General features: G+C 37.8%; 1 long non-coding RNA gene across 1 annotated transcript in view; it reads left to right on the top strand.

Annotated features, from left to right (window-relative positions):
* Nucleotides 1-6,492: 6,492 nt before the first annotated feature.
* Nucleotides 6,493-14,541, top strand: part of LOC123386027 — a 270,457-nt gene continuing 262,408 nt past the window's right edge. Inside the window, exon 1 of the long non-coding RNA XR_006599434.1 lies at nucleotides 6,493-6,872. This is a non-coding gene — a long non-coding RNA (uncharacterized LOC123386027). The remainder of the gene's footprint in view (nucleotides 6,873-14,541) is intronic.

The following is a 14,541-nucleotide window of genomic DNA, read 5'->3' as shown; positions in this document are numbered from 1 at the left end:
ATGTATTAACAGTCTAATTATATAAAAAATAAAAACTGGTAAGGCCTGCAGTGAATAGCCACCTTTATAATGCAAATACTCCCCCATCTCTAGTATGCTTTCAACTGGTGGTGTTCAACTTTTATCTCCTTATTTCTTTACACTTCCACACAGGAGCTCCCCTTTATGTTTTATTTATTCCCACTTCTGATTAAGATTTCATCTGAGGAGAGTGTTGTGCTACTAAAAAATTATTTTTTAAAAAACACTGAACTATACACATTATATGAGACAGAATGAGGTAAAATATCATTCTCCAAAAATCTTTGAATTAAGGATTCCCACTTGAATTGTTTATCCCAGTAGGAATTATCCTGTGAAAGGCAGAGTCCTTTGAAGAGTTCATTACTCTTGTGACATTCCTTATGAAAGTTCCTCAATTCTGCCAGACACATGTCCTCTCTTTAACATTTACCAAATCTCCCTGGGACATAAAGACACAAATAGCGTCTATCTGTACACCACAGATACAATTTTATAGTGTTGATGGGTCGGGTCCTCCCCACCCCCCACCCCCATTATAGGAGTGACTCATGATAATTGCAGAAAATTTGAGAATATGGCTTGGTGATTTTGTACTATGTCAACTTACCTAATGTGGAACTATATTTCCCAGAATTCTTTTCTCTGTATGTTTCAAGTTTAGCATTGACCACTAGACAAATTTGTGTAGCCACACTTGTCTATATAGCATCTTCTGCTATTTTCACGCTACAATGATGCAGTTGAGTGACCACAACACAAACCATGTGACCTGAAAAGTCTAAAAGGTTTTACTTTATGGTCTCTAAATTCTGTATCTATTAATACATATTTTATGCATTTGCCGACCCCAGCTTTCTAGGTTGGGCAAGTCTCCATGGGCTATTGCAGTTCACGAAGCCTGGTTCATCTCATTGATGTGGACCAGTTGGATCTCCTACTTCAGCTTCTCTGAGTCCTGAGCCAGGCACATGTGCAGCTCTATCCACCTGCCATCTGCATCACTGGGGTTAGATATGATGAGAGATAGATATGGTTTGTAGTTTGTCTTCATGAGTTCCAATTGCCTTCATATGTCCTAGGTTTTCCACGCTATGTGTCTAGTTTTCTCTCTGGCTGGCATCCTTGTTGAATTACAGTCACATCAGGCCCACCAGTAGATGCCAAGGCAGCAAACTTCCTCAGCCTTCCTTTTTTTCAATCATAGTAGAATGGCAAAAATAATCTCTAAGAGGTTTGGAAAATATTGTTATTTTGATAAGAAATATGTTATTTGTTAATATATAATGGGTTTATTATGGTTATTGTAAGTAAGTTAATAAACATATTTTAAAAGAAAGTTAAATAAAATTAAAAGTTCAGTTATTTGGTCACACTAGTCACATTTCAAGTGCTCCATAGACAGAAGCGCCCAATGGCTACCATATTGTGTGGTGTAAGTATAGCACATAGTAGGCACTCAGAAATGTTTTGCATTGATATTAAAAGAACTCAATCTATGCTATTGATTACGCTTCTCATGACACACTGTCTCACAACCATGTGCACTGACTCAAACTGCTCCTCTTACCTTAAAATAATCTTCTCTGTCCCTTCAGTTGTCACATCGAACATGAAAAATAATTATTTTTATTTTTGTATATTTACTTATATATATATTTATATAATATAAATAATATACATTTATATATAATATAAATTAATTATTTATTTCATCTATCAATGAAATATATTGGCTCTTTCTTCTTAAAAGAATCAATTATTTTATCCTTTTTTTGTTTTACTGTACATATATATATTTCCATTCTAGGATGATTTTTCATACTCTATTGAATTTCTTCAGCTAGAGTAAAGGCCCCTGATGGCAGGAACTGGGTCTTATTTGTCTTTGTATTTTCCATATCTGGCACAATTCTGGTGTATAGAAGTCACTCAGCAAATGACGGTTAAAGGGAAAAAGTGATCTCTCTTTATGTTTCTTGTTCTTATGACACCTATTGCTTTTATGTTTTTTATTTTGAGTCTCAACTAATTTCTTTTGCATGCAAACATGCTAAAGTCTTCTCTGTTAAAAAAAATCACATTTATGAAGTTTTCTTGAGGTCGTATTTAGTGGTTATATGATTGGATATACTAATATTTTACTTGACGGTAGTCATAAATACAACTCTTTATTTATAATTCCAAAACCTTATATGTCCTAAAAATCTAAAGTTTTCCATATAACTCATCTGGTAATAAATGGTAATAAGTCCTGATTTGATATGCATAGACATGAGACTATTTATAGTCTATTGACCTTAGTTAATGTGAATATTCAAATGGCATTTCAGTATTTGTGCCATACTACTTTCTTAATATTAGAAAACTTTTGAATTCTGAAACATGTGTAGTCTTGAAGGTTTGGTATTATCTGCGAACTTGTACATCATTCTGGCTATTTACATACATTATATATAAATTAAACATACATATTTAGTTATAAATAATTGTATATATTTATATAATATGTAGATTATATATAGTTATTGATATCTATTATATATAAATAACATATATTTATATGATATGTAGATTTTTTAACAATAACATAAAAACAGTTTATCAAAAACGGTTTACTTGGTTTATACATAAAAATAATTCGGTGGCTGTACTGAAGTTTTAAAACTAGAAGAAAAATTCTGTTTGATACCTAATATCAAGTAAACTTTTCTCAAGATTTTAAGAGTATAAAAGTGAGGACATGTCTTATTTTTTATTCGGATAATGACCAGATGGCTATAAGCTTTAGTTTCATTATTTTTGAAAAAGAGAACACACTTTTACAGAGCCAAAGGTGGATACATAGCCAGAAATTACAGAATAGTTCTGGAATTTTCTGTCCTTATACTGTCTATATTCAAAGTTGCAGGATACTCTTTTTGATAGACATAATTCTACAGGCAGAATAAAATCATCTTGAAATGATATGGCAGATACTTGACAATTCAGTCACACACAGAGGTTCACACTCCAAAAGCAATCATGGAAACTTAAAGTGTGATTCATGCTCAAAGATTTTGAATCTCCCCCGAATTTGTGACTGCATTTCCAGTAAATAACTCTGAAGTTCTTCAGTAACCATGGTTCCATTGACTACAGGGAAGTTTAGCAGGGGAAGTGAATGGAGTCTCCAGTGGGCATTGGCCCAATCCACATGAACAACTTGAGTGTGAATGCACTCACTTCCTGGAACAAATCAGCAATGTTCTTACATTTACCCCTGCAGTGTCAAGTTCATCGTGTTGAATGACTCTATCATATCAGTAAAAAATACAATCTTATGAACCACTAGTGAGCCAACAAGTTGGAGATCTAAGAAATATCTATGTTCAAAAAGTGCCTGATTTGGGGAAGCAGTTCAGTGAATCTCGGTCAAGTTGCACCATCAAACCCACCTGGCCATATGCAGCTTTGGGAGGCTGGGGTTGGTACTCTGTGAACTGCATTTTTGTTTTGCCGTTTTTGTAAATATTTGTTTGTTTATCTATTTATATTTATTTTTGAGAGAGAGCAGGCGAGAGAGAGAGAGAGAGAGAGAGAGAGTGTGTGTGTGTGTGTGAGTTCATGCAAGTGGGGAGAGGGGCAGAGACAGAGGGGGACAGAGGATCTGAAGTGGGCCCTGAGTTGATAGCAGAGAACCTGATGCAGGGCTCAAACTCAGGAACTGTGAGACCATGACCTGAGCCAAAGTCAGAGGCTCCACTGACTGACCCACCCAGGTGCTCCCTTGTTTTACCATTTGACTCCCTGCTGCTTGAGAGAGACCAGAAGCTTGCAGGACACAGAAGGGACAGATTCCTTCCTGTTTGTTTTCTATTCCTGATTTTATTCTTGGGCATGTCATGTTATCCTAGCAATGCTTCCTCACTCTGGAAGCAATATTTTTTTCCTAGTAGCAGTAGGTATTTCAGTCTGCTGCTTTTCTGACACTCCCCCAAACAAGTCTCATTGAACCCTCTCAGACATACCAGAAACATCTGGTAAGTGTATCCTTCTCACAGGCTGGGTGCCAGCTGCCTAGAGTCTCTTCTTGGAGTAATGGAGACACCAATACTGGCTGACCAGAGACCAGCTCCCCAGAGACTCTGCATCCCCACTCTCTGGTGCCTCATTCTCCGAGATTCTTTTTTCTTTTTCTTTTTAAAGTTTATTTATTTATTTTGAGAGAGAGAGAGAGAGAGAGAGAGAGAGAGAGAGAGAGAGATGGGACAAGTGTGAGGGGCAGAGAGAGAGGGAGAGAGAGAATCCCAAGCAGGCTCTGGGCTATCAGCATGGGGCCCAATGCATGGCTTGATCCCACGATCGTGAGCTCATGACCTGAGCCACAATCAAGAGTCAGGATCACCTAGGCACCCCAAGCTCCTAACTTTTAATACAAATGTTAACCCCATTTCTTTCTCCCCTAGCCTGTGGGTAATAGCTGCTTCCTGCTGTTAGTATCTCCTTGATGCCTTAGCATTCCCTTTTTTGACTTTAGAGTTTTCCAGTACCTGAGCTAAAAATTCTTTAAATCTCACAGCTCAAATAATGGGTATGACTTTTGTTTTCTGAGTAGATCTTGGCTGATAAAATGACATAGCCATAAGATTGCAGTCAGTCCAACTTCTACATATTGTTTCTACTTGTTAATACCTCAAACCAAAGGCACCTCCTTGATTACTTTCCCATCACTGCAAGTAGTGAGTCACCTATGCTGGCCCAGAATACTAATTCTTGTGTTGACATTCTTCTTGTAAATGTTAATTATCCATTAAGTCCTCTCAACCCTTTTTATCAATTGTAGATGCTTCGTGTAGCAAGTCAACTCATTTCTCTCATATAGACTCAATTCAAACTTGTTACTGAAAAAACATCAATCCTTATTAGCTGATATATGCTGAATATAATTAAGAAAACTTTTTCCCTAAAATCCCAGGCGATTCACACTTAGCCATGAGGTCACCTGCTGGATACTCCTTACATAGGAAAATATCCAAAACTAAAGTTTGTATTGTAAAGTTGTTGTTGTTGTTGTTGTTATTTTGTTTTACTATTTCAAAATCAGATGGCACCCTGGCCTTTCTCTAAAATAGATACTGGGGGGCTTGCTTATTTCCAGTTTTCCTGAGGCCTAAGCTCAAATTAATACCAATATCTGTTTCTATATATCACTATTACACTTTTTTAATCAATTCATAGAATTGCTTAGTGAAGATTTAGGTGTGCAGAGAATAGCAGAAAGAGTACAGAAAACAACTCCAAAGTCTTTGGTTTTGTGGAAATCAGGTTTTATAAGCCTTACAGTTCAGCGTTTTAAAATACCAGCGATTTCTAAATGCCCTGAAATGAGAAGTAAATCAAAACAAATTTCTTGGATAATTCTTATTGGTATCGCATTGTATATGTAAACACTGCTTTCCAGTTGGTAAGCACAAAAGTAAGACAGATCCCGCCCAGACCGTTTACCGGCTTACAAGGACGCTACATAGGAGGAAAGCAGAGAAGAGGCTGTTTCGCTTTTGTTTGAGATTCACAACAGCTGTTGTATTCTTCTTGACTGGTTCCAAATTTAATAAGGCCCAATAAATCTCTAAGAAAATAGCCCTGAGACACTGCTATTGTTTTTATTTTGTTGTTGAGCTCATAGTACAAGTCTCTTTCTTTGTAGCACCCTTTCTGGCTAATTTCAGAGTAGCTCATGCCAAACAGAAACCCCAAAGCACTAGCCCAGCAAAGCACAGAGGAAAATCACATCTCCGGCAGTGGATGGCCACTAACAGAAAGCTTCCCTTGAAACCTAATTCAGACTAGTAGCTTGTGCAAATCAGGTGTCTGAGATGACTAGTCTGGCTACCCTCTGAGCCTTACATGCCCTTTTCAAACCATTGCTTCAAATTCCTGGCTATTGTTCTCTTATAAATAATTTGGAAGAGAGCATCATCAGCCGCTCATGTAATTTCCCTGGTCTGTAAAATGCACCTCGGCCTGCTTCACCGCGATCACTGTCATAGAGATTACACACCCAGTGTAAGCAGCCAAAAGGAACGTACTACTGATGCGAGTAATATATTTTCAATTTTTAATGAAGTGTTACTTGTCCACAACATTATCTGTTTTAGGTTCCAGGCTGTGTGCCAGTGATAAACTGCATAGCTCAACATCTTATCTATTTTTAAGTGACCAGTCTTCAGAGGTAAATTCCCGGTTTTCCTCAGTGAATTGATCCAGTGTTTGGCTGCCATTAAACGCTTTACAAGTGTACAAGATGTGATTTTTTTTGTATGTGTGAGGGTGGGGGACTTAAATATATTTCTGTTTCCTCTTTGGGGCAAAAATTTGAGTAATATACGCAACCGATTGTGCACAGCTGAGGCAAATCTTCCAATTGGCTAGAGGCTCATGGGATTTCTGCCTCAGGTGGGGAACAATGAAACATGTTGTAAATGTGAATAAGCCTCGCTGCTACGTAAGCAGGTCAAGGCAGGGAGAAGCGTTTTTCATGCCTTAGATTATTTATTAACACATACAAGTAACTTCTTCTAGATAGCTTGGGATAAGTAATCCAGGAAGCGAGGCCAAGTGAAAACCACACCCTCGGCAAAGATGGTAAAGAATGAAGACCGGTATCAAGTGGCTTTTGGAGAGAACACCAAGGCTGACGTAAGGAAGGTTCTGAGCCACTTGGTCTGTTCTTTAGAATCAGAGACGAAAATAAGGAATTTTCCCAGAGACTTGCCAAGGTATAGAAGAGGTATGGACATCAGCAGACACCTTTGCTGCAGAGGCGCCCAAGGGTTGCTGCTTCCAGTGTTGAAATGACATGTTAAAAGGTGAGCGTGGTACTCCTTGAGCACATATCTGAGGTATACTGGATGGAGAGCCCAGTGAAATTTATAAAACTCATGGACTACTAGCCATGCCTTTGGCTGATTACATGATACTGTGAGAACTTTTCTCATTTATTCCTTGGGCAAATCAGAAGTCCTGTTAGAAATCTAACTTAGGAGGAGGCAGGCTGTACTTTGATTTTTCTCTTTAATTTTTATGCTCTGCATTTGGGAAATGAACAAGAATGCTTAAAAGAGCACAAGAAGCTACAAGTGATATTCTGGGCTATCACTTAGGGTATCCAAACAATGGAATTAGAAAAAGATTTTATTTGTTCTGATCAAAATAATTTTAAACTCGCATTGGAGAGAAAGGCATTAATGACGAAATATAAGGAAGTAAATTTGTAAAACTTTGTGGTTGACCTTGGTTACGTCATGAAATAATGATAAAGGGGCTCTGAGCAGTGTTTCACAGAATAAAAGAGCTACACTAATAGCTTCAGACTGGTGTAATGTCAGTATACAATATAAGTTATAAAGTGTGCTTTGAATTTAATACGCTAAATATTCTTGTAAGGTAGGTATCACCAATTCTTGATGTTGGGATGGATGACCCATAAATACTTCAATACAACATTTTGCTTAAAAAGTAGATTAAGTAGGGCCACCTGGTTGGCTCAGTCGGTTAAGCGCCTGACTTCGGCTCAGGTCATGATCTCACAGTCTGTGAGTTTGAGCCCTGCGTTGGGCTCTGTGCTGACAGCTCTGAGCGTGGAGCCTGCTTCGGACATGTGTCTGCCTCTCTCCTGCTCATGCTCTGTCTCTCTCTCTCTCAAAAGTTAATAAACATTAAAAAAAAATCTTTTAAAGTAGATTAAATAAACAGGAAAAGAGAATACATAAAAATACAAAATTTCCTAGAATAAACCAGAAGGTAGAGACAGCTAGAGATAACTGAATAAAAATAAAAGTAGGGAAAACCATCAGGCTGAGAAAATTCTCTAAGTTTTAGGGGTAATGTGATTCTGTAATCTCAACTGTATTATTAGTTGTGTAAAGATGCCAACAGTCAGACATTAGTTGAAGCCGCATTCTGCCTCCAACCAAATATCTGATAAGTTATTGCCTTGCTTAGTTGATAATTTGTTCTTTCTTTAGAGCACTGAGGAAACAACCATTAGAACTGATATCCTAGATTGGGCAGTGGAGGGAGAGGATTTTGTGAAGTTCCCGCTCCCCCCTTCCTGCCCCCACCACCGCCAGGTGATTCAGATACATTTTTCACATCTGAAGACCACTGCCTTAGATTTGCTTCTCATCTATGCAAAGCAATAGATTGTTAAAAGATTGCTGATAGTTGTTAAGGAATGTGGAGTTACAGAATTGAAGCTAGTCTTAGGTTAAGGTGTCCTAGATAACAGGAAAATGGATTTTGACCACTTGTAGAAGAAGGGCGGATACTCAACAGTTGTTGAGCAATTGCTCTGGTTCTGGCACTGAGCTAGACACTTACATAATTAAACAAAAATTATTTACTATTAAGTCACAAGTATTACATTGCAACATATTATTATCAAATTACAAAGTGGGGGTGGGGGGATGAAAATTCAGAGATTAAGTCACTTGCTTCAGCTTCTGCAGCTAGCCAAAGCCAAGATATAATCTGAGCCCATCAATCTAGCTCCAAAACCCAGGCTTTATGGGTGTGACCTGTGACCTGAAAGCCTTGCAAGTCTAACCACCTCTTAAAATGCCCCTATACAACGTACCTACATAAATCCTTATAATGGCAAAGGAAGTCTGTGATGAGTTCAGATCTAAAAAGCACACCAGCAAAAGATGCAAGGTGGGCATTCCAAAGGGTGGAATAATGCCAAGATTTCCAAAAGTAAAGAGGACTTTATCGACCATGTTTTAAACATGAGAGACAGAGAATGAGAGAGCAATTCACTGTTTAGGAAAGATCATATTGAATCACAAGGAGGCAAAAACTCTCTCCTCACCTGTTTTCTGTATTCACCATATTTCCCAGTATGACAAGAGTAATCTAGTACACAAATATGCAAGAACTGTGAAAAGTTGCTTTCCTTTACCCCCTCCTACTGCTCAATCTTTAATAACATTTGTAATCTCTTCTGTCATCTGAGGTTTTTCCAATCTTAATTTACCTTTTTGCATTTCCATTGTGCTCAGTCAGACGCAGTCTCAAATTAACTACCTAAGGAAAGTCACTGTGCACCCACAAAGAGATCCACAATTGGCTTAATTAGAGCCAAGAAAAAAAGCACTATTAAAATTAAAGTTTCATCCTGTGCCTCTGTGCATATATAAGCCTTTTATATATGGAAAATGCTTGCGTTTAGTCATTTTACATACTCTGGATGTAAATTATGAGTTTTATTCTCAGCATGCGGTCAGTTGAAACTTTCAGTGTATTATTTCTACTAATTACTTTGGCTGTTCCTTATTTCTGTCATTCTTAGCATCCAGTAACCACAGAGGTTGTTGACAGGTAAAAAACTAAAAGTTCTAGTTAGCAGCATGAGAATAGTAGCTGAGATCAGTATTGTTATTTTGGACAGAGAGTGTCTATTGTTGGTATAGCTCCACTTTTTTTTTTCCTGTTTAAATGATTGCCTATTTCAAATGTCTGGAGTTAGAAAATGATGGAGGAGCTGTAAGACTGCCCCTTACCTTGAGCCTAGACCTGTTCTTCAACCATGAGTGTGCCAGGACTCCGTCTATCTCCCAAGCAAAGCATGAGACTTGGGTGTCTTTCACTGGATAACTCTGTGGGCTCCCAAGAGTCATGTTTCACCTGATCCATTAAAGAACTGAGTCCCTCAGCTGGCAATCTGTACTTTTTCCAATGGAGCTTTTCTTTGCTTGGCATCTGTTGGCAGTAGTGTTTTGGACCAAGCCTGTACTGACTGGTGAGAGCTGATTGTTAAATTTTCATGAATTTTGTGAGCTGTTGATGTGATGCAGGAGCTTGAAATGGGCCATGGTTGGAGTATTTACACCACAGAAATCAGCAAGTGCTACAGATCCAACAAAAAGGAGAAATCAGCAAATGCTACAAATCAGGGCTCCTTCTACTCGAAAGGCCAGTTGGTAAACATTTACCAGCACACCATTGGTTGGTAGGTAATAGTTCCATACTATTGCACTCTGGGCTAATTGGAAGGATCATGTGACGACCCAAAGAACAAATTTTCTTGTTCCTTATTTCTGAAAATAGCAAGGAGCTGCAATAATGCAGCTGAAAATTCCCTTTCCCCAGCTACCAATCTCTCTCCATTCTCAACCCTCCTTTCCAATCTCTTTCCTTTCAGATTTGCACTGGGTCAGAAATGCTCCAAGGTTGTTTCTTTTTGTAATCTCTTCCTAAATGGCCATGTGCTTTTCATGTGGTGTCTATCATGTGCCAGATGTCCAGCTTTGTATGTAATATGGCCTTTATGTTAGGGCAGTTGGGAAGTTTTTAAAGACTAACAGCCAGAATTCAAATCTAGGTAGACAATTGGAACTCAGGTTAGGTCGACTCTCAGTTAAATGCTCAATTCTACTGAGTCATTATAAGACGGCAAATACATAAGGAAAGTCTTGGTATCAGAAAACAAATCTGAGGGCTGGAAATTCCATGTCATTTGGGAAGGAAGGGGCTGGGGAACCAACACTTGGTCCTGACATTTCCTTCCCTGCAGAGGGCGCTCCACTAGAGCAACTCTCCTCATCCCCACCCCCCCACCCCCAACCCCACCAGTTCCTTGGCATACTACTTTCTAGGAGAATGCAGTGGCTTAGTTTGCTCGTGAGTGTCAAAGTACCACGTCTTACTTCTCCTCTGTATAAGATCCGGTTGCCAAGAAAGAAGTCATCTTGCTTTCTCCTCAATGCTGTATATTTTATATGTTGAGAACTCCAATCCAGTTGTCAGATAATGATAGGTAAATCTCTCATTTCAGAGTACTATATTAGGAAACACTTGATTCTTACACACCTATATCATGTTCTTCAATTTAGTCTTAAAGATGACATTCTGGCCTCTATTTTTAGACTCCTTTGTCTACATTCATGGTTCAAAACTAAGGAAAAGAGGAGTGTGTTTTTGTTGGGTCCCTTCATACACCAAAACTGATGTGATCTTGGAAAAGCCACTTAAGTTTTGTTTCTGCATTAGTTAAAAAAAAAAGCGAGGCGGGGGGAGGAAAGTTACCCATGTGGTAGGGTTCCCTGATTCACCAAATATTGAGTACCTGCTGTATTGACTAAATGCCCAGTGTGTGTCAAGCATGGCCCAAGGTATTGGGAATATTACGTCCCAGGCACTATAAGGGCAGCTAGAGAAATGCAAAAAAGTTCCTACTCGGATAGAGTTCATAATTGAGGGAAGAGCTATAATATCATACTCAAAGCGCCAAAATAAGAGCGTGGAGAAGAGAGTACCTAACTCTAAGTGGAATTCAAGCAGAGAAGAGACAGATGTTTTGTCTTTAATAAACGCGCCTCAACAAATCTTTTGCCAAATTCACTTTTCTTTTAATTCCTATTCACAGTTTCCGGGACGTTAATGGAATAGAAGTGGGGGAAAAATAATCTGGATAACCTATGTACTATTACTGATTCTTGAAAAATCAAAAATTGACCATAGTAACATTTGCCAAACTGGATTCATTTGCAAGGGCTGCCCTTTAGCAAAGTACCCCAGTCTGAGTAACTGAAATAACAGAAATTTATTTCTCACAGTTTTGTAGCATAGAAGTTCAAGATCAAGATACTGGCATGTTGGTGTATTCTGAAGTCTCTCTCCTTGGCTTGTAGATGGTCATCTTCTCCCTGTTTTTTCACATGGTCTTCACTCTGTGATTGTTTCTTAATCTTCTCATAAGGATACCAGTTATATTGATTAGATCCTTCCCTAATGACCTCATTTACTCGATTAATTCTTCAGAGACCCTATCTCCAAATGTAGTCACATTCTGAGATACTAGCAGTAAGAACTTCAATATAAGAAAATCAGGGGGAGACAATTCAGTCTGTAACAGCCATCTTGCATGAAAGCTTTTCTAGCATGATCTTGAGAATCAAATATTCTTGAACATCCTTTCCAGATGTCAGTGACTTGCCAAATTGTCCTTAGGAACAATTAGGAAGTACATCCTTTTCCTCACCTAAAATTTTGTCTTTTCTATATGACCTGGTAATACTAGCCTCTTTCAGATGGTTTTTATGCGTGGAACTCTGTTAATATGAAATGGTTAAAATCTGGTGACTTATTAAAATTTTCCTCTATTCATTTTTGGAAGAATTGTTCCTTGGAGACCTTGGTATAGAACATATTGCTTTATCTCTTGTTTATTTTTTCTCTCTTTTTTCTTATTCCTGTAATAGTTAGAATTGCCTTGGGGCAAAATGAGGGAACAGGAGATCAATCAAGAAGAGCTGAATTCATGCAGCTGTTCTCATCCAGCTGAGTTCTCTGTTTATGTATTTCTCAGGAAATTATAGAAGATGTTAAAAGAGAGTGTTGCAAAAATGGAAAGTTCTTAGCAGATAATTTGCTTTGGGTAAGAGACCTTGTTGGAAAGATAGCTTGAATCTGAAATTGTCTTAACTTGAGCATAGAGCTTAATGCATGTTAGAATTCCATTGATTAGAAATCTGCTGTAGCCTTTGTCATATCTGTGCTATGCCTACAGATGGGGTTGGAATTTTACCATCCGACTGTGCGGTGTGTATTGAGTCTGGAACAAAAATCCGTCCTCTCCTGACCCCCCACCCCAGGCCTCGTGCTTCCTTGTCATCCTGGCTCTTTTATCTATTTTTCTGTCTTTATGCTCAAATGTATTTTATCTTTGTTATCCTTTCTCTCTGAATTTTATTTTCCTATTTTGTATCTCCATAGATTTCCTTTTGAAGTTCTGGAGAGTTTTAAGAAAAATAGTTCTGGCAGAAACCCTAAGGAAATACGTTTCCAAATTAAATAGTCAATTTCATGGGCAAACGTGACCAAAGCAGCAATTCACTTGGAGACCCACATAGCAGTAGTTCATACCTGACAAGGTGAAAAAGCTCTAATAGAGAAGGTCTTAGATCTAGTAATCCAGTAAAAATTTAATGATGAAGATTTTGTTTCTCTTTCAATCTTGGTATTATTTAATTTCGAATTCTTGGTTCCCCAAGTTTAATCATTGTATGTCTGTTAGTCTTATGAGACACAATTTTAAAAGAAGTTACATGTTAGTACCACATTAATTGATTTGATTTTTTTTTTTAAACGGATTTACCGAAGCATGCCTGGGTGGCTCAGTTGGTTAAGCATCCAACCCTTATTTTGGGCTTGGGTCATGATGTCATGGTTTGTGGAATCAAGCCCTGCGTCAGGCTCTGTGCTGACAACAGAGCCTGCTTGGGAATTCTTTTTCCCTCCCTCTCTCTCTCTCTCTCTCTCTCTCTCTGCCCACCCCCCCCCCAAAATAAATAGATAAACTTTTAAAAAAAATGGTTTTACTGATTTTCAATGGCTTTACTCTGTGTAATATAACTAATTTTGGAACTATTGATTTAGAAAAACTAGTTGATGGACGATTTTTTCTATTTCCCGTGTTAGGTTATTTTCTTTGTCACTATAATCTTTGAAGTGGAGAGTCAATGGTAAACTGGTGAAGAACATAAAGAGTCAGAATGAACTCTATACTTATCATCCTCTTTCTATAGCAAAAATTTTTTTAATCCCATCCCATAATACTAACACACTCAAAATACAAAAATTCTACAAAAATTCTACAGAAATACAATATGGTGGGGCGCCTGGGTGGCTCAGTCGGTTGGGCGACCGACTTCGGCTCAGGTCATGATCTCGCAGTCCATGAGTTCGAGCCCCACATTGGGCTCTGTGCTGACACTCAGAGCCTGGAGCCTGTTTCAGATTCTGTGTCTCCCTCTCTCTGACCCTCCCCCGTTCATGCTCTCTCTCTGTCTCAAAAATAAATAAACGTAAAAAAAAAAAAAAAGAAATACAATATGGTAATATTTATATTAACATCTAGAATTTATTGTGAATTTCTTACCTGCCCAGGTTCCATGCATTATTACCTCATTTAAACTTGAAATTGGAAATGTACAATCATTACACTAATTTTACCAAAAAACAAACTTAAACATTATAAAGACCTGGGTCTTGCTGGCAATACCAAATACTCTCTATCTCCAAGTACTCTCTTAACATTTTTTACCATTCTAAGCACCCATAGACATCTCTAACTTGGATTATCTATTCATTTGCCAAGGAAATTTTTGATGCAATATAAAAACAAATTACTGTCGCAAAACCTCTACTTCTCTGAAACTTTTTTCCAATAAATATTTAAGGAAAGATATTTTATACCATTTTATAGAAATGTAAATTGATTTAGAAAAAAATTAATGTATTTCTCAAATGCAGGTAATAAGGGAAATGGGAATTAGGTATTGTGGAAGAAGAGAGAAATTGTGTTAGAATATTAAAATTTTAATAATGTTCTGCTCCTTGCCACAGATGTATTACTTATGTTTGAATCTTGGAATAAGCCTGGGGAGTTTTATTTCGAATTGGCAAAGATTTACTTGTAGCTTTCTTGTTTTCTATACTTCACCTGTTTTGTTGATCGGATTCTGTCTTTATTCA

This window comes from Felis catus, chromosome B3, assembly GCF_018350175.1.
Source record: "Felis catus isolate Fca126 chromosome B3, F.catus_Fca126_mat1.0, whole genome shotgun sequence".
Lineage (NCBI taxonomy): Eukaryota > Metazoa > Chordata > Mammalia > Carnivora > Felidae > Felis > Felis catus.
Note: the sequence above shows the minus strand (reverse complement) of the source record. Positions and strands in the feature narration are given on the sequence as shown.